A 20361-nucleotide genomic window follows, 5' to 3' on the forward strand; every position below is an offset into this window, starting at 1 on the left:
AGGACATTACTGAAACTATTTAAGTGAATGCTTTAAAAGATAGGAATAAAGGAATTCAGAAGAGCATAAGGAATTGCAACTTTCTAACGCTGATGAGAGTACACCTTGGGTTTGTAGCTCACAGTTATTTACCCATTCTACTGTCTCCCCTCCGTTGCCTAAGACTGACAGCTGTCATCCCCAATGCACAGAAAGAGGAGGCAAATCCCCCAGGCCTCTTGTGTATTGGTCAGGTCACCCTTAAGCTTGCTGGGTGCTACAAACCCTCTGGGTATGCTGACACAGCAGAGAGATTTTGAGTTAGGTCCATTTATTAACAATGATAAATTCAACTTCTATTTCTTTCCCATTTTGGTCTCCACTGATTTAAGTATATATCCTTATCTCCTGGGTACTGGTCTTATTCTTTCCTCCTGGGAAATGATCGTCAACTTCTCAAATTCTCCTGGTCCAGCACATAGGAAGCACCTGAGGTTACTTCCCTGAAAACTATTCACTCCTTTCCTTGAAAGATTTACATTATTAAAACAAGCAAAGAAACTCACAAACAAAAAATGAGAGAAAAGTTGCAGAAGCTAGTAATCTCTAAAAGAGGATCTCTTCTGCTTCACAGGGAAAAACCATCCAGGAGAGAGAAGCTACATCTCAGACTTCCTTACATTTTGCATCCTTGTGGTATTTATAATGGGCCGAGTCTATACTCTCAAGTAGGCCCAGTTCCTTATTTCAGATTTATTCTCTTCCTGGAGCTAACCCAATCCAGTCAGGTGGACATAAGATCAATCTAGAAAAATCAATTTGCCCTATTCTTTAGCAGGAACTTAGTCTCCACTGATTCTCCACACGCTATGTTCTTGGGAGTTTTTATTTCTATTTGCCATGGAAGTATCTTACCAATGCAACCTGGTTTTATAATGGAAAATGCCAAGATGTGGCCCACGGAATTCACACACACACGCCACAGGCAGAACTACTGCTGAGCATCTGATAGTCTTACCATTTCTGTATGTCTTACAAAATGCTTTCATTCATTCCTCTTTTTTGCAGTCTTTTTTTTTTTTACTGATTTCCAAAATTCATAATAAAAATTATCTTCTTTCATATCTGTAACCACTACTCTCCTGTTAATATACTCTGTCACCACAACTACTTTGAAACCAGTTTTAATCTTTTCCTTTTGGGATAGAAATATGAGAAGGTATAAAAATTGAGGATGTAGTATTCCATTGCTCAAGTCATTAGTAGGTTTCTTCTTATGATTGCTTTGCATGAGGCAAAATGAGGGAAGTCTCTTCATTTTGCTTGCTTTTATTTTGCATGCTGTTTAGACTTGTGATGGAATATATGCCAGACTTGCCTCAAATGACAAAGTCTTTTGCCATTCATTCCTGCTCCCAAGCAATATTTCAATGAAGTAAGAGCTAATATTGTTTCTGTTTCCCCACATTAAGCAATTTGTACAATAATAAAGGGGGGGGTCAAAACATAGCAAGACCTTTCTAAAAGAAAAAGGAAAAAATTAATCAAAATTGTTCAGTGTATGGATCAACCTCTTTCTTTGCAAATAATCTTATTGAAAATATTTGTTTCCTCTGTAATTATTTCTCACTTTCTGTCCCTCTGTCTCTCCATCAAGCACATGCTCTCTATAGCAAAAAAAAAAACTCACTTAAAAATATTAAGATCTGAAAAATGTCATAATCCATATATTAATTTAACATTTTGAATATAGAAGATACAGGCAACTTAAAAGATTCTTACAAAGAAAAACACCCTGTCAGCTACTGAATGTGTGATGTACCAACAGATGGAAGAAGGAGAAGAACATTAGCACTCATTTCCACACCGACTTGGCACCAAGAGTAGCTCTCCCAAGCACAGGGGAATTATAGCACTTCCAGGCAATGAAGAACTACCTGCTCACCGAGAATGAAATCAATGTGGGAAGAATTTTCTGGAAAATTCTTGGTCAAAAAAAGAGAATGTTTTCATGATAACTTGTTTTCCTCCCCTATAAGGTTATGTTCCCAAACAGATTATCACATATGAACAAGTCATGATCTCTCACACAAGACTGAAGATTAGAGACATCTTTCTTCCTGGTGTTTGTTGTACTCACCTTCCCATCTACACCTCCCTTTGGAGTTTAATCCTATAATTATTGGCAAGGACAATTTTTAGGCTGCAAATGTAATGTCACACATAAAATGTAATGTCACACATAAAATCAGCCAGCTCCAACCACAGTGACCAAGCTGGTGAAACTCGCTAAACTCACACATGCTTTATTTCAATTTTCTTTCATTAATTCTACACTAGAGTCCACAGCACATCTATTTCAACAACTTTCCTTCTGTCATTTCTTTTCAGCAAAGAGCCAGATGAGGACATTGAAAGCATCAGGGTATACAGGGCGAACAAGCCCACCTTGGGAACAATGAGCCTGGAACTCTTGCTGATGAGTTCAAGGTCCATATGGAGAAACTGCAATCACTTCCACTCGTGTGTAAGAAAAAGGAACAAAGATAATAAGAGCAGTGTAGAGAGAGAGAAAAAAGCAGAAAGAATTAGATCACAATTGGGATACATCTGAAGTGAAAAAGGCCAAGGCAATACAGAGACTCAGAAGTTGAGGGACCAGCAGTTAGTGTAATGGCTATGTCACTGGACTCCAATGTAGCCTACCTCTGTTCAAGTCCTGACCCGGTGGCTTAAACTCACGCCAGGCACGTGTGGGTGCGTGCCCAAGATCCTGAGAGGAGAATGGAGGAGAAGGGATTGCGGCGTGGGGGGTGATTTCTCGCTTTCTGTTTCTCTGCCTTTGTCTTTCTGGTGAGCGCACATGCCCTATAGCAAAGACCTCTCCAAAAAGAAAAAAAAAAAGTTGAAAAAGGCAAAATAAAAATTTTAAACCATAGAAAAGTACAAATAGATGAAATAATTTTCTATTACTGTATGAACATAAACAACCTTCTTGGGTTTATAACTGAGTTATGTCTGATTTTGATAACCAGATTACACTGTTTGAAGCCAATGTTGAGAATAGTTCATCAACTCATCCTTTACAGTGTAAGAGCAGCCTTCAACTCATAGAGGGTTAGATGGAGAACTTGCAGTATCTCTTGATCATTAAGATTAACCACTTTATTGGGCTACTGGCACTTAATTCAAACTGAAAACATACATCTGGTATGTTATATGCAGCATGAGAAAGCTTAAATTAGTATCTGTGTAGACTTGATTAAAATAGAAAGTAAATAATTTCATGAGATTCATTCCCAGAACTAGCAATCAGATTGTGTTGGGCTGTCTGAAAAGTCATGACACATTTTTGCAGCAGATGGCTCTAGTTCATTTTTGGAAGTACTAGTGTCATTCACATCTACGTTACTGCTATGTCATTTGACAGCTGACAGTTCTAGCTTCATTCAGGAAAAAAATAATAAGCAATTTGGTTGAGCTTTGGATATTTTACAATAAGGTGACTATAGAAGACCAAACTGCATTTTCACCATATTTCACTGTATTACTTCTGTAAAGGGAAGATCGTGTGTCAAGTTTATAAAAAGTTTCCAGTGACAATGCTCTGTGAGAACGTCATGCCAATGATGGTTCATGAAATCTTGTGCTGGCGATTTCAATCTCAATGATGTTCCTCAGTCAGAGAGGCCCACCAATGTTGATGATGACAAAATAAAGGCGTCAGTTGAGTCAAACCCTCGTTACACGACATGAGAGATTGTAAAAACATTGAATATTCATCATTTAACCATTCTAGACCACCTGAAAGAGCTGAGATATTAAAGGAAGCTCAATATTTGGGTTCCTTATGAACTCAGAGAAGTTCATTTGATTGTGTGAATAAATATCTGCAATATGCTCATTAAACGTGAGGAAAATAATCCTTTGATGAAGCTCTGATAACTGATGATGAGATGTGAATTATTTACAACAATGTGGTGCACAGTCTTGGGTCCAACGCGATGATTCACCTCAAACAACATTGAAAGCAGACATTCATCATAGGAAGTGTGCTTGCAGTGTGGTGGGATTTTAATGGTGTCATGTTTTTTGAGCTTGTACCAAGGAATCACTTGATTCAAGTGCGTACCATTGGAAAATGGACAATTTGAATAAATCCACCATCCAGCAACGTCCAGAGCTAATGAATCATAAAGGAGCTGTTTCCCATCACGACAATGCAAGACCACAGGCAAGTTTGATCACCCGTCAAAATTATTGGAGGTTGGATGGGATGTGTTGCCACACCCAGCATACTCACCTGACCTTGGGCCATCAGACTTCCATTTGTTTCTCTCTATTCAAAACTCCTTGCATGGTATAATGTTCAATTCTGATGAGGCTGTAAATCAGCACCTTGGTCAGTTTTTTACTGATCAAAACAGGTCCTTCTATGAATGAGGAATTATGAAGCTCACTGAAAGATGGAAAAAATTACCAAACAAAATGGACAATATATCATTGATCTTTGTTTTTTTTAGAAATAAATTACCTTTGTAAAACAGAAAAAGATGTCAAGACTTTTCTGACAACCCAATATATATGTGTGAATGTCCGTAGCCTATGAGGTACTGGAGAAGCCATGGTGCTGGATATCACCAAATGCAGTACAGTCTCCGCCCTCAGGTCTTTGTAGACTAACTGAACAATTAACAGATATGAGTAGTACATTCCAAAAATGGCAAACCAGAGTTTACAGGAGAGAAATCAACAAAATAAATAAATTAATTAGTTAATAAAATAGAATAAAACAAGCCTGAAAAAAAATTATTATTTTTACCTGGAACTGGTTCTTCTATTCTTAATATATCAATAACAGAAATGGAAAAGAAATATTGCAATAGTTTCTAAGATTCCAGACTTGGATGTTTATTACTTTGGGAAAGGCAATGACTGAAAGAGATGCTCTATCTTTTTTTCTTTTCTACCACCTATCATTTAAGACTCCCTGCGTTTGTTTGTATTGGTGCGATATTGGTTCAAGATGGAACGGAAATCAGTCTGCTGGTGAGCAGGCAATATGCTGTGTTTTATATTGTGGTACCTTAGACCTTGTCTCCTCTGCCATCCTATTGCCTGCGATATTACAGTGGGTAGGTGCCTCTTCAATAAATACAGGAGTACATCTCCAATCCCCTTCTCATTATACTCACGTGGGTTGTCATTGTTCTTATTCTAGAGTAATTTCATAACCAGTATTTCCTTTTCTTTTCTAAAACAATCCATCCTTTGTATTAGCATTTTTCTCCCTAAATTGTGTCTTGACACAATGACTTAAATAGCTCTTGTTTCTTATAGAAATCATAACATTAACTGTATAGCTGGAATGAAAACTCCTCTACTCCACAACCTGTTATTTCAGGCTCTATTATTAAGCCAAACCACAGCTGTACCACCTGCCTTTTGTTTTGTTATATTTCATCAAATGAGAAAATTCTACTCAGAAATATTATACCTTTTTCTCCAGTGCTGTCATAAAAATCATGCCTATATGGCAATGTATATAAACAATCACAATTGTTTACAAAAACTCTTAAAAATAGAATCATATTTACTCACCAGAGAACATTATCTTCATTGAAGCATTATGAAAACCAGTACTGGGGCCAGCAGGTGGCATAGTGGTTAAGGCACTGAACTCCCACATGGCTAACTGCAGTTTGAGTTCCAAACCTGGTGGCTTACTTTCTCACTCTCTCTGATAAGTGCACGTGACTTGAAACAATTAAAATAATAATAATAATGATGATAATGATAAAGTTAAATTTTCAAAAAGGAAAGAAAACCAATGCCTAGAGATCTGAGTTACTTATTTAAGAGATTAATTCATGGCCAGCAGGTAGCGTGGTGGTTGGAGCACTGGAATTCCACATGGCTGACCACAGGCCAAGTCCTGGACTTGACACCCTGCCCTCTCCCTCTCTTTGTTTTTCTCTGGGGAACACAAGTTCCCTGTAGCAAATTAAGAAATAATGATGATGAAAATAAAAATTTTAAACCATAGAAAAGTACAAATAGATGAAATAATTTTCTATTACTGTATGAACATAAACAACCTTCTTGGGTTTATAACTGAGTTATGTCTGATTTTGATAACCAGATTACACTGTTTGAAGCCAATGTTGAGAATAGTTCATCAACTCATCCTTTACAGTGTAAGAGCAGCCTTCAACTCATAGAGGGTTAGATGGAGAACTTGCAGTATCTCTTGATCATTAAGATTAACCACTTTATTGGGCTACTGGCACTTAATTCAAACTGAAAACATACATCTGGTATGTTATATGCAGCATGAGAAAGCTTAAATTAGTATCTGTGTAGACTTGATTAAAATAGAAAGTAAATAATTTCATGAGATTCATTCCCAGAACTAGCAATCAGATTGTGTTGGGCTGTCTGAAAAGTCATGACACTTTTTGCAGCAGATGGCTCTAGTTCATTTTTGGAAGTACTAGAGTCATTCACATCTACGTTACTGCTATGTCATTTGACAGCTGACAGTTCTAGCTTCATTCAGGAAAAAAATAATAAGCAATTTGGTTGAGCTTTGGATATTTTACAATAAGGTGACTATAGAAGACCAAACTGCATTTTCACCATATTTCACTGTATTACTTCTGTAAAGGGAAGATCGTGTGCCAAGTTTATAAAAAGTTTCCAGTGACAATGCTCTGTGAGAACGTCATGCCAATGATGGTTCATGAAATCTTGTGCTGGCGATTTCAATCTCAATGATGTTCCTCAGTCAGAGAGGCCCACCAATGTTGATGATGACAAAATAAAGGCGTCAGTTGAGTCAAACCCTCGTTACACGACATGAGAGATTGTAAAAACATTGAATATTCATCATTTAACCATTCTAGACCACCTGAAAGAGCTGAGATATTAAAGGAAGCTCAATATTTGGGTTCCTTATGAACTCAGAGAAGTTCATTTGATTGTGTGAATAAATATCTGCAATATGCTCATTAAACGTGAGGAAAATAATCCTTTGATGAAGCTCTGATAACTGATGATGAGATGTGAATTATTTACAACAATGTGGTGCACAGTCTTGGGTCCAACGCGATGATTCACCTCAAACAACATTGAAAGCAGACATTCATCATAGGAAGTGTGCTTGCAGTGTGGTGGGATTTTAATGGTGTCATGTTTTTTGAGCTTGTACCAAGGAATCACTTGATTCAAGTGCGTACCATTGGAAAATGGACAATTTGAATAAATCCACCATCCAGCAACGTCCAGAGCTAATGAATCATAAAGGAGCTGTTTCCCATCACAACAATGCAAGACCACAGGCAAGTTTGATCACCCGTCAAAATTATTGGAGGTTGGATGGGATGTGTTGCCACACCCAGCATACTCACCTGACCTTGGGCCATCAGACTTCCATTTGTTTCTCTCTATTCAAAACTCCTTGCATGGTATAATGTTCAATTCTGATGAGGCTGTAAATCAGCACCTTGGTCAGTTTTTTACTGATCAAAACAGGTCCTTCTATGAATGAGGAATTATGAAGCTCACTGAAAGATGGAAAAAATTACCAAACAAAATGGACAATATATCATTGATCTTTGTTTTTTTTAGAAATAAATTACCTTTGTAAAACAGAAAAAGATGTCAAGACTTTTCTGACAACCCAATATATATGTGTGAATGTCCGTAGCCTATGAGGTACTGGAGAAGCCATGGTGCTGGATATCACCAAATGCAGTACAGTCTCCGCCCTCAGGTCTTTGTAGACTAACTGAACAATTAACAGATATGAGTAGTACATTCCAAAAATGGCAAACCAGAGTTTACAGGAGAGAAATCAACAAAATAAATAAATTAATTAGTTAATAAAATAGAATAAAACAAGCCTGAAAAAAAATTATTATTTTTACCTGGAACTGGTTCTTCTATTCTTAATATATCAATAACAGAAATGGAAAAGAAATATTGCAATAGTTTCTAAGATTCCAGACTTGGATGTTTATTACTTTGGGAAAGGCAATGACTGAAAGAGATGCTCTATCTTTTTTTCTTTTCTACCACCTATCATTTAAGACTCCCTGCGTTTGTTTGTATTGGTGCGATATTGGTTCAAGATGGAACGGAAATCAGTCTGCCGGTGAGCAGGCAATATGCTGTGTTTTATATTGTGGTACCTTAGACCTTGTCTTCTCTGCCATCCTATTGCCTGCGATATTACAGTGGGTAGGTGCCTCTTCAATAAATACAGGAGTACATTTCCAATCCCCTTCTCATTATACTCACGTGGGTTGTCATTGTTCTTATTCTAGAGTAATTTCATAACCAGTATTTCCTTTTCTTTTCTAAAACAATCCATCCTTTGTATTAGCATTTTTCTCCCTAAATTGTGTCTTGACACAATGACTTAAATAGCTCTTGTTTCTTATAGAAATCATAACATTAACTGTATAGCTGGAATGAAAACTCCTCTACTCCACAACCTGTTATTTCAGGCTCTATTATTAAGCCAAACCACAGCTGTACCACCTGCCTTTTGTTTTGTTATATTTCATCAAATGAGAAAATTCTACTCAGAAATATTATACCTTTTTCTCCAGTGCTGTCATAAAAATCATGCCTATATGGCAATGTATATAAACAATCACAATTGTTTACAAAAACTCTTAAAAATAGAATCATATTTACTCACCAGAGAACATTATCTTCATTGAAGCATTATGAAAACCAGTACTGGGGCCAGCAGGTGGCATAGTGGTTAAGGCACTGAACTCCCACATGGCTAACTGCAGTTTGAGTTCCAAACCTGGTGGCTTACTTTCTCACTCTCTCTGATAAGTGCACGTGACTTGAAACAATTAAAATAATAATAATAATGATGATAATGATAAAGTTAAATTTTCAAAAAGGAAAGAAAACCAATGCCTAGAGATCTGAGTTACTTATTTAAGAGATTAATTCATGGCCAGCAGGTAGCGTGGTGGTTGGAGCACTGGAATTCCACATGGCTGACCACAGGCCAAGTCCTGGACTTGACACCCTGCCCTCTCCCTCTCTTTGTTTTTCTCTGGGGAACACAAGTTCCCTGTAGCAAATTAAGAAATAATGATGATGAAAAAATAAAAATGAAATAAATAATATTTTTTTTTAAAGAGTTTAAAAGCCTTAATCTTCTACACTCAAGTTTAGTAGCCCTGACACTGCTTTTCCCATGCCTTTCCTTTCGGACTCTTACAATTAAAAAAAATATATATCAAAGTATCAATAATAAAGCTGCAATAACAGCATCACATCTTCTACTTACTAACCCAGCTCCTGTGATGAGTACTTGATATATTTCATCTCACTTAATTTTTAGAACCATATTAAGTAGAAACTATCATCCCATTTTATCGATGAGAAAAATCAATGTCCAGAGTCTGTAGTGACTTGCCATAAATTATGTGAGGAGAACAAGTGACAAGATATGTATGCCCAATATGATTTTATTCAACTTTTATACATATGAATAATAATCATACACTGTAGGGACCCGCTGTTGGCATAATGGCTATGTCACTGGACTCCCATATAGTCAACCGCAGTTCAAGTCCTAGACCCAGTGGCTTAAACTCACGTTGGGTGCATGTGTGTGCATGCCCAAGATCCCAAGAGGAGAATGGAGAAGGGATTGTGGTGTGGCCATTCCCCCTAGGAGAGTGATTTCTCGCTTTCTGTCTCTCTGTCTCTCTCTTGTCTTTCTGGTGAGCGCACATGCCCTATAGCAAAAACCTCTTAAAAAATAATAATAATCATACTCTCTAGAAAAAAAAGTAGAAACTCCATTAGTGAAGGGCCACATAGTATTCAATTTGGGAGTTTAATAATTTCTCAGCAAATACTTGTTGAATGCCTTAGTCTTTTACGAAAGATCCAGGTTACTTTGCAAGTACATTAAAATGGACTTTTAAACATTTAAGTTCTTTAATGATCATGGTCTTTTTGAAAATGAGAAACACAAGGGAATTTCTGCTTTATTAGCTAAACTTAAATAACATTTTTCTTGTGTAACTAAAAACTACATTCAGGGCTTGAAAGTATAATAGAATTAACCTTAGTGACTTTGTCAATATATTTGGATCTTTTTTATTTTTTGAAATTGTCAGTGGGCACACGTGCTTGCCAGAGAGAAAGACAGAGACAGAGACACAGAAAGAGAGAGAGAAAGTGCCTCCTAATGGAGCATAGTCACACTACAATCTTTTTTCTTCCATTTTTCCATCCTGTCAAGATTCGGGCCAAACACATGTGTGCACACACACACAGATACAGCTGGTGTGTTTTCCAAGCCTCTGGGCTTGCACTCAGACTCTGTCTGGCTTTCTATGGAGAGGGCTGAATCACTGTGCCACAAACCAGCCCTGTATTCAACTCTTGGGGATGCCATTTCTTTCTGTCAAAGCTAGAGGACTGGGACTAGCTTGGAAAGTGATGCATATGCTGTGAGTTTAGGAAAACCAGTATTTGCCTGTTTTTCCATTCATGAACAAGACCTGAATCAGAACAGAGAATCTACTGGAAATAATATGTTGGAATTAAAGCAAATACATATGAATTAACCTATCTATACCCATAGTCAAATAGGTCACTGTAAGACTTGCTGCTTTCTGACCATGAGGCTTTTTCCTAAAGCCACCAGTTTACAGCCTGTGAGTTCTGAGGCTCAAAGGGGGTGGATTGGCAAAAAGTATAATTTACCAAATTACTTTGATGTATATAGTCTTTTAAAAAAGTAGATGACTTCAATGTTTATTTGTTAAGATGAAAATTGGCCGTCACCCTCTTCTGTGAATTTTATGCACAACTTCTTTTCTGAAAACAGGTTATTTTTCCTGTTGACAAAAAAAGTTATCCAAGCAAGTACCACATGCTGTGCTATTAATGAAAATAATGTATGCAAAGCAGGAAGGTTCTTTATGCATCCTGGTAATGTTTCAAGTCATTCGGTTTGACTAAATACCTTTAAATTCAACAAACTTCTCTAAGAAGGAGAAAATTGGGAGTAAAGTGAGTTAGAAATTCTTCCAGGAGTTTTTTAATAAATAGACCTTCATTTCTTCAATTAGAGTTTTAAGATTCTATTTACTTAGAAACAGTTTTCTGAAGTCTTTATTTAAATTTATCTGACTTAAATAGCAATTTATATGATACTCATATAACTTTTGTTTTGCTATCAAAATGACTGCATATTGTTTCTATGAAGAAATCTGTATGCGTTTCATTACACATAAATTCACATTTGTATATACACACCCACACTCATGCATGGCTTTAGTATTTAAAAGTGAAACAATATAACATATATGCTACTAAATTAAACTTTCAGTTATTTTTGTTTACTCAGTATCTCAGTACTTTCTAATACCTTTAAACTGGGATATCATAAACTTTATGAATTATATTGAAAAAAGTTTCAAAATTTTAAAGTATGAATCAAAAATATTTCTATTCACTGCAGGTTGGACTCTCACTAGTGTGAGATTTTGAAACTAATTAGGAGCCATGGAATACAGGATGTCAAAATGTTAATAAAAAATATTACTAAGTAAATACTAAACATTCTCTCAAACACATTTAACTGGGTCCCTTGGGTGAGAATCATTGGTGTGACACCTTTACTAGTCACTAATACACTCATTCATTGATCATTATTAAAACTGTATGGTAGGGAACCAGCAGTTAGCGTAATGGCTATGTCGCTGGACTCCCACATAGCTGACCGCGGTTCACGTCCAGGACCCGGTGGCTTAAAACTCATGCTGGGCTCGTGTGTGTGCATGCCCAAGAACCTGAGAGGAGAATGGAGGAGAAGGGATTGTGGCGTGACCATCCCCCCTGGGGGTGATTTATCGCTTTCTGTCTCTATGTCTCTCTCTGTCTGTCTGGCAAGTGTACGTGCCCTATAGCGAAAACCTCTCTTAAAAAAAAAATGTATTCAAAAACTGCACGGTGTATCTTGGAAAAGAGTTAAGATGATGATAAATAGTCCCTTGGGTGAGAATCATTGGTGTGACACCTTTACTAGTCACTAATACACTCATTCATTGATCATTATTAAAACTGTATGGTAGGGAACCAGCAGTTAGCGTAATGGCTATGTCGCTGGACTCCCACATAGCTGACCGCGGTTCACGTCCAGGACCCGGTGGCTTAAAACTCATGCTGGGCTCGTGTGTGTGCATGCCCAAGAACCTGAGAGGAGAATGGAGGAGAAGGGATTGTGGCGTGACCATCCCCCCTGGGGGGTGATTTATCGCTTTCTGTCTCTATGTCTCTCTCTGTCTGTCTGGCAAGTGTACGTGCCCTATAGCGAAAACCTCTCTTAAAAAAAAATGTATTCAAAAACTGCACGGTGTATCTTGGAAAAGAGTTAAGATGATGATAAATAAAAACAAACACTGACTTCAAAGGCTTTACAACTTAGTATATGCTAAGTACAAGAAATCATTTCCAATGTATCAAACCATGTGAAACATAGGAGGACACTACCCTCAGTATTTGAACAATTCTGATATTGTTGAAATGCAGATGCCAGCCACTCATGAGCCCCAAATCTTTAGTCTAAACACAAGGGGATTTACATAGAATCCCATCAGACCACTTCTTCTCAGCTCTCCATGTATTGATGTGGTTTCCCACCTTTCATTGCAACTGAATGGCTATGCTCCTCCAATTCCTTCACTTTTGCATGAAATTCCATTCTCCTGCATGAGACATAGGTTTGAAAACTGTCTCCATTATGGATTTCTTCACTCCCTGCTGGTATGAATTCAAGAGGCCTCCACATTACCCCTCCTAGTTAGCCTATTACTCTTGCCATATGTGCTATTTTCACACTAGGCCACAAACAGGAAGCTGATGTCCAGAGGGATTCAGGTTCCCTCCCCATGAGTCACCCAGCTAATGGCAATGGCACTACAGGCGGAACGTACTTCTGTTGGGTGACAAAACCTGTGCTCTCACATATTCTGTGTTCACGCGGAACAAACATGGAGTCCTTATCCTGAGGCACTGTGACGGCTGAAACCAAATTCTGTGTTGAATGCATGTGGCGATTTCACAACAGATGGTTCTCATTTAGATTTGGCGTGAGCAGAATAAAACCTTCACAGATGCAAAATGATCCAGTTCAGGATTGTTCATTCAATCAAGGTCAACTGAGCGGGGCCATAAAGTAGATGCCATGGACACACAGAGGACAGGTCAGTCCTGGCTGACTCTGGGCACAAGCTCAAGGTTAGCTCTGGAAAGGATAGTCCCTGCATCCTCTTATCTATGAACTATAATAAGATCATATGAAGATGAAGATAGCAAAATAATGTACCTCTTTATAAAGCTTGGCGACATTTAGCAGCATTGCTTTTCCTGATACATATCTCAGGAAAAGAAAATTAGAGTAATTTTAGTAAATAAATATACAAAATCATTTGTTTTTTAGTGAGGACCAAAGAGGTTGTAAACCATACTGCATTTTAAGACTAAAGAGGTGTATCTTTGTCTTTTGTGACAGTGTTTTTGTTCATTTAGTAGTATCTCTAAAGGAAAATATTAGAAACCCAATTCAACATCACCACCAATATTGATGCTGACATTGTAAGAGACAATAGTCTGAATGCTTTATTCAATATACAAAAAGTATTCCCACAAGTATCACTGCTGCCTGTTTTCGAAGTTTGCTTTTATTTATTATTTCTTTCTTATTAAGAGCTTTGCACAAATATACTTTATATTACAAACAGTTCCTAAGTGAATTATGATCTCAAACCTTTTTATTGACATATTACTAAGAACGTCTTAGGATAGAGCTATTTGTTTTCTCACAAAGCAAAATCAAATTTTTCCTGTAGAAGCCTATGGTTCCTAAGTAAAGACTAGAGTTCAATACATACCTGCGGAGTGAATGGCTGGTTATTGAAATGTCGTAGGTTAGCGGATATCCGTTGTCTTGGCTGTTGTCTATTTCCATTTCACCTGCTGCACCACTCCCTCTGCAGCTCCCTCTCATGCCTATCTTGGAAATGCCATAGTCTTATTTCTCTTGTAAGTGGGCACAAAGTGCATCTGTGACACCCCACACTGGGTCTCTGTTCATTTAAAGCACAGAAGTCCCATTTCTAACTCTAGATTTCAGCCTATGTTTTTCTTTCTCTTTTTTCCCTTGTAAATTCCAATTTGTGTTTCACATTGCGTCATAAGGTCCCATTACATTATCCGAAAGCCAGGTAAGGATGGATAAAGGATGAACAGAAAATGATAAGTGAATGAATAATGCTCCTAAAACTATAACTGAACAAATGAACTTCTTTTTACTTACTTATTTTGTTTGTTTTTAAGAGAGATTTTTACTATACAGTGTATGTGCTTGCTGGAGAGACAGAAAGTGAGAAATCTCCCCTGAGGGGTGATGGCCACACTACAATCCCTTCTCATCCATTCTCCTCTCAGGATTTTGGGCATGCACATACATCCACCTGATATGAGTTTTAAGCTGCTGGGCCCGGGACTTGAACCACAGTGGGACTATGTCCAACTATGTGGAAGTTCACTGATGTAACCATTATACCATTTGCTGTTCCCTGGAAGAATGAGGTTCTGAAATGTTAATCATAAACAGGAACCACTTCAATGATAATTTATTTCAAAAATAAATATTTTAAAACTCCTCCTTCCCATATTTTTACCATCATTTTTTTCTGCTTCATTTGGCTTTCTAGAGAGTAAAACAACTTAAAAGATTATGGTCAGAACTAAGTTGAAAAAGAAGAGGAAAACAAGGTGCTTTATAAAATGAAGTTTGTTTTTACCATCTCCCCACAAATAATCACATTATAATATTTTAAAATGGTGTAATATTAAGGCAAATCCATGTTAACTTCAAATTTAGGTGTGGATTTCTGGTTTGGGTTATTTGTTTTCTCCTAAGTAATATTTTCCTTTACTTAATGGAGGGAGAGAATGCTCATTAAGACTTCCATAGCTTCATTACCATGTTCCCTTTTCCTCCAGGAACATGCAAGCCGAAAGTTAAGATGGCATATGGAAAATACACAATTTACAGGCGCCCCTGAGAAAATGGTATTCTGGTAGATGTTTCCTGTTTTTTAATCTCGAAATGCTTAACAAGTAAAAGTAAATAAACAAAAATGTCTTTTAAAATTTTTATACCAGGCAGAGTGATGGCTTTGCTGCTGTGAGTATTCCTCTAGCCAATTACAGGAATTGATTGTTTGCCAATAACCCCGAATTGCCCCAAATGCGCCTGTTTATGGGCTTATCACTATCCCTTCAGTTTCCTCTGTGCTTTATGAACCTAACAAGGTTGCCTTCTCACTATGAAAAATATATATTCAAACTTAACAAATATTCTTCACTTGATCTCTCAGCATATGCCAGACAATTCAGATTTATGAGCATCTGATCAGCTGAGAAATAACCTGATAGACTATCAAATATCAAAATTTCTGAAAACCGCACACATCTCTGAAAGACAACTTGTAGGTTTGTTGTTTGGAATTCAAAAATGCTCCTGCCCCAGTATATTTGAAATTCAATCCTGAAATTCTGATACATCCCTATATCGTCACCACCTTCCAAGTATCCAGTGTGTAGCTGGTACTACTCGCTTAAGGAAAGAAACAGCTCAAAATCAGTTTCCCCAGGGGAACACGTGCATTCATCGATCAATGGGGAGGTCTGCAAACTGAAGCTCTCTTCCCCTCTGGGTTACCATCCTCTCTGTGGGAAATGTTCCACGTCTTGACGAGGCCAGGATTCTAGGAGGACTGAGCATGAAGTCAGGAGAGAAAGAGGAGGTGGAGATTTAGGAAGAAGTGATATGAAAAGAGAGTTTCCAAAGCACAGAAGGACCTCCGCCAGTATCTTTGTGCCTATTTTTAGTTATTTCTTCCTTCCGCAACGGGTCCCATATTTTTCTTTCTACCTGTCTCTTCTGGTCCCTCCAGAGAACAGCTTCAGCCTCCTGACTGTTTTCATACATCAAAGCACAGCTCTATTTAGATACTGAAGGAACTGTAGTAATAGTCACCTGCATATTTACACCATTTCAAGTAGTTCCTAATCTGGAGAATCTACAAAAATCCTCTCTTCCTTTGATAAAGACTGGTCAGAGGGTGGTGTGGTGGTTGAAGTGATGGACTCCTACCTGGACAATCACAGTTTGAGTCCCAGAAATAGCAGCTTGACACTCACTCTGGCCACATGTGCATGTGTGCCCAAAATCCCAAGAAGAGTGTGGACGAGAAGGGATTGTGGTGTGGTCATCCCCCATGGAAGGTGATTTCTCACTTTCTATCTCTGTTTCTGTCTCTCCAGTGAGCACACATGCTCTGTAGGAAAAACAAAAAAATATCAGCAACAACAACAAAAATGACAAATCCCCAACTTAGTCAGCCTGAAACATGTCGGGCACTCATAAGTGTGCCCAGGATCTAATGTGCTGGAGGCCTGGTAGAAGAGGATCTCTGTGTGACCAGATCTCATGGAAGTTGTTTATCTCTTACTTTCTGTCTGTCTTGGTCTTTCGCTCTCTCCTCTGTCACACATGTGCATGTGCTGTATCATAAATAAATAGAAAATATTAAGACAAACAGACAAAACTCTGAGTCATTAGAATCTGATTTGGTTTCAAATATTGGTTCTGCCTTATTGAGTAGTAGTAATAATTCCAGGTGGTATAATTCTCAGTAGCTTATCTAAAAACAGGACAACTTGGTGGCAGCACAGCAATAACCCAGTGCTTAAGTGAAGTTGTATTCATATAAAAGGTCACAGGTTCCATTCCCCGGTCTACCTGTATATATGAGGCTCACGTGCCCAGGATCCTGGCTGGCTGGGTAGGCTTGGAGTGAGGAAAAGTCAAGGCAGGAGACAGTGTTGAGGGTGCTCGTCTTTGTCCTTGTCTCTCATGGGGGGGGGATCTTAAAAGTTTAATTAATTAAAGAAAAACTCAAACTTTAAATTGAAAGAAAACCTTGAAACTTTAATTAATTTATTATGTCAATGGAGTTAACCTCTTGCAGTCATCTTCAAGGGGTTGGTTCTAAGATCCCTCCTGTATACCAAAACCCATGGCCAAGTCCTTTATATAAAATGGCTCAGTATCTGCATATAACATAGGCAGTCTTCCCACATACTTTATGACATCTCTAGAGTACTTTTAATATATAACACAGTGCCTTCGCAACATCTCACTTGTGGATTTAGTTAAGAACAGAACACATGGCAAATTCAAGTTTTGCTTTTTCAAACTCTATAATTTTTAAAAAATATTTTCAATTCCTGTTGATTGCATCCACAGGTGTAGAATCCGCAAATATAGGAGGCCAACTGAGTTTTGTTATACAATTAATTAATTACTTATATGGGCTGAACTCTTGTGGTTAAGAGAGCTGGATTCCATATTGCTAATAGCAGTTTGAACCTTGGGCCCAGCTGCCTGAAAAACACACGTACATATGTATCCAAAATCTCAACAGGATGGAGAAACAGGTAATTATCCAGCTGCCTGAAAAACACATGTACATATGTACCCCAAATCTCAACAGGATGGAGAAACAGGTAATTATGGAATGACCACACCCCATTAGAGGTACTTTCTCCCCTCCTTCCTCTTGTCTCATTGTCTCTCTCTGGTGAGCACACTTACCCTCTGGCAATTAAAAAGATAGTACATTATCAAAATATAATTATTTAGACAAAGCAAATGACAGTATTTGATACATATTAATCATTCGGTATAAGCAGCCATTGTTTTTACTGCGTTTACTACGTTTCGACCTCAGTTTTTCATACAGTGTCTTTACGGATGTGTGTGAATGATGATGAATCTCTAACTATTAAAAGGCTAAGTCAATGCAACAGCATGATGATTAAAAATATTGGCCCTGGAATTGGGGTTCTGAGGTTCAAATTCTAGCCTCACTATTTCTAGTAGTGACATGGAAGAAGTTATTTACCTCTTGTAATCTAGTTTCCACATCTAAAAATGCAGGTAATAAAACTTTCAACTACCTGGGATTTTTTGTTTGTTTTGCTTTTAAGGATTAAATGAATAAATGCATGTAATGTACTCAGAGCAAGGCTTGGCACATTGTATGCCATATATATTTAGCTACAATTAATACTCCAAATTTTGTGTAACTTTCATCAATCTATGATGTTTATGTTTCAGTCCTGGAGTCATTTAGACACTGCAATGGTTAAGGAGGAAGTCCTAGGCCAGAGATCTCAGTATGACAAAGGGCAGAGAAAGCCCACAATCAATCAACCAGAGACAATATTGATTTCAAGGGACATTGACCCTGGTGTCTTTGTATTTCAACTCTTTTTTTTTTCTTAGTCTTTGAGCTGCTCCTCAGACTCCTGTGTCCCTTCCATCAGCCTGCCTCTCTCCGAGGGCATGTCAATCCTCAGGATCTCTTCAGCCCGCTGTTCAGTTGAGACACCTGCTTAGCTGTGACATGCCACTCTCCACACAGACCTGAAACCTTGGTTTGCTTATGTGGGTCCATGATCTAATATAATAACAGAGGTACTGACAGGATGCAAGGCCTGAAATGTAAAACTCCTTTCAGGGTGAGCCTTTTGTCTTCTTCCACATGGATCCCAATATTCAGCCATCTGAATGTTGGGATACACTTATCTCTGTATGTGTGTTTATGGTCTCTTCAACTTTTGTAAGAAAACATTCTATGCGATCATTATATACAAATATTGAAGAATATAAAAGCACATATATATAGCATTATCTATAATATACAGTGTCTATATATAACATATAACTATAGAGGAACCAGGAGATGGCATAATGGTTATGTCGCTAGACTCCCAGGAAGTTGATCACGGTTTGAGTCCCAGACTGGGTGGCTTAAAACTCATGCCGGGCGCATGTGTGTGTGCGCCCAAAATCATGAGAGGAGCAAAGAAGATAAGAGATAGCGGCATGGCTGTCCCTCAGGGACTAATTTCTCGCTTTCTGTCTCTCTGCCTCTCCAGCGAGCACACACACCCTATACAAAAATCTCTCTTTAAAAATATATATAACTATTTATTTACATATAGTCATTGGGCAAGGAGTATTCTGAGTTGATTTTTTTTAACCCAGACTGAACACCTCTTCTTAATTCCAATATTAGTCTATTATAGTCTAGTGTGCAGGGACACTTCAAAAAGTGTGTGAATAAAATACAATGAAATATTGGCTAATTTTGGTGCAAAAAATTTTTGAAATCGATGCATAGTTTTCCCATAATACATATTTTTCATAAACTTATTGAAGATTCATCTTATAATAGTCTCCTGATTTTCATTCTATAATATTTATTGTTTTATTATATAAATTAATGCCTTTAACTCATGTAGAATTTACTTTTTTGTAAATGGGTTTGGGCAAAGTTCCTTGATTATTTTCTTTTGTATTGATCTTTTCACAGAGACAGATATTTATTTTTTCTCTCTTTATTATATTTTTTGCTTATTTGCGATTCTTTGCAATAATCACAGTTTTGTCTTCTGTCATTTTTTTTTTACCTATGTTAAAAATTATTTTTATTATCTTTTTTCCCTTATGGCTTAATATGATAGAGAAGATTGGTCTGTGTTCCTTTCTTTTTTATTAATGAAGTTATTTAAGGCTTTACATTGCCCTCCGAGTATACTTTCATTGAGTCAGACCTACGGGGTTAGATATGAGTTATTTTTTGCTCTTGTTTTCATTGCATTAAAAATAACTTCTTGTTTTTATTTGACTGCTAAAACTGATGTTTACTATTCAAGTTCTTAATTCTTTTGTTGTTGTTGAAGTGAAATTCATATAAGACACAACTAAAGATTTTAAAACATTCAGTGCGGTGACACTGCATTCACAATGCTGTGTAACAATTACATCTCTAATGTCAAAACATTTTTTTATCTCCCAAGAAAAACACATTGTAATCATTCAGTAATTCCTCCCATTTTCCTTTCCCCTATTCCCTGGCAACCATGAACCTGCCTTGTGCCTCTATGGATTTATATTCTTAAAAACTTTTCAGAGCTCCAAAAGGTTTTGTTTATGTGGATTATGCCTATAAATATTAGACAATAAAACTGAGATAAATATTTATGCATGAATTCACTCATATAAATAATTACCCCATTACATTTCAACATAGAAAATGTATTTTTTTTTCTGAAAAATATGTTATAAAAAAATAAGTGATGGGAACCAGCAGTTTGCGTAATGGCTATGTCACTGGACTCCCACGTAGTCGACCACAGTTCACGTCCTGGACCCGGTGGCTTAGAACTCACGCCGGGCGCGTGTGCGTG

This window comes from Tupaia chinensis, unplaced genomic scaffold (assembly GCF_000334495.1).
Source record: "Tupaia chinensis unplaced genomic scaffold, TupChi_1.0 Scaffold143877_1, whole genome shotgun sequence".
Lineage (NCBI taxonomy): Eukaryota > Metazoa > Chordata > Mammalia > Scandentia > Tupaiidae > Tupaia > Tupaia belangeri.